This window comes from Grammomys surdaster, unplaced genomic scaffold (assembly GCF_004785775.1).
Source record: "Grammomys surdaster isolate TR1022 unplaced genomic scaffold, NIH_TR_1.0 233, whole genome shotgun sequence".
Taxonomy (NCBI): Eukaryota; Metazoa; Chordata; class Mammalia; order Rodentia; family Muridae; genus Grammomys; species Grammomys surdaster.
Window position 1 is genome coordinate 2,314,472 of NW_021604678.1, and position 1,403 is coordinate 2,315,874.

Below are 1,403 nucleotides of genomic sequence, written 5' to 3' on the forward strand. Positions count from 1 at the left end.
AATGACCTATGACAGAGCAGTGCCCCAGTTCAAACGCCACAGGGGTTCAGAAGGAAAGTCAATTTTGTGGGGTCATGTATGGAAGAAATGTCCTTGGAACATTTCTCAGTCGTTTGTCTGGATCTCTCCAATCAGGAAAGGGGTCACTGGAAAGAAAGGAAGGGATGAGGGTGTGGAAGGGTACTATTAGGGGCGTAGATCAGTCATAGACGCCACATGACCCACTCATGGTAAGGCTGCTGCTACAAACAGATGCTCAGTCAGAGAGTCTTAGCAATCTAGAGGGAACTAGCTTCTATCTGAATTTCAACAGCAAGTTTATTTAAAATCTACAAGAGACTTCAGGAAAGGAATCAAAAGCCCCACTGATTTTTCTCTTTGTTACTGCACTGAATGTGATTGCTCACTACACTTTGTGTTTTTCCTTAAAATGAGGGAAGTCTCTCCTCTGGCAGGTTGAGGAAGTTAAAAAGCAAGAACATTAGTGAGAACTGAAATAGGCTAAGAAGATTTTTAGATGAGATATTTATGTTCAACTAACTTGTCATGAGATGGAAGGAAGAAGAGAAGGAGGGAAAAGGTGAGAGGGAGGAGGAAGGGGGGGAGGGAGGGGGGGAGGGAGGGAGGGAGGGAGGGAGGGAGGGGGGGAGGGAGGGAGGGAGGGAGGGAGGGAAAGCCATGAGTAGGAAAGTAGAAAGAATGGATCTGTAGATTTATTTGAATTATTTAAGAGTCAGCATAACTTAGTAAAGACTTCCTTCAGAACTTATAGTAATATGGATCTGTGATACAACAGATACATTGAGATGGCTCAAAAGTTGCCATCGGACTTCCTGTTTTAGTGTGGAGGGACTGACACACTCACTTAGCTTAGTTGGGTCACGATCTCCATAAAAGAAATTTTTTGGTAATGGCATGACAAGAAATCTTAGTGTTTTCTTGAATATCTCATTAAAATCAAGTGATAACCCTCTGATTAAATAAATCAAGTAGCACTTTCACAGGAGTATAATTTGTAAAGCTCATATGTAACCTGGAGTTTCTGACCTATGGAATCCTCAGTGTTCATCTGAAAGTGTCCTAGAAGGAAGACATTCTGGACCGTAGGAAGGCAGGAAGCCTGTGGAAGAACATTGTTGGTTTCCTCTGGAGGTGAGGAAGGCAAGGAAGACAGAAGAAGCAGCTGAGGAGCAGACATATCCTTCCATGGCTCCCTCCCTCCCTAGTCTAGGTCACAGCTTGTAAATTGGGAGGTCACCACATCCCAAGAGTGCAGCTGTGGAATGTCCCTTGATGAGGATGGCATCCTTATCACCCAATCACCTCTCAGTGCTTGACTACTGGGGACCACACCTTGTGTGTGTGTGTGTGTGTGTGTGTGTGTGTGTGTGTGTGTGTGTGTG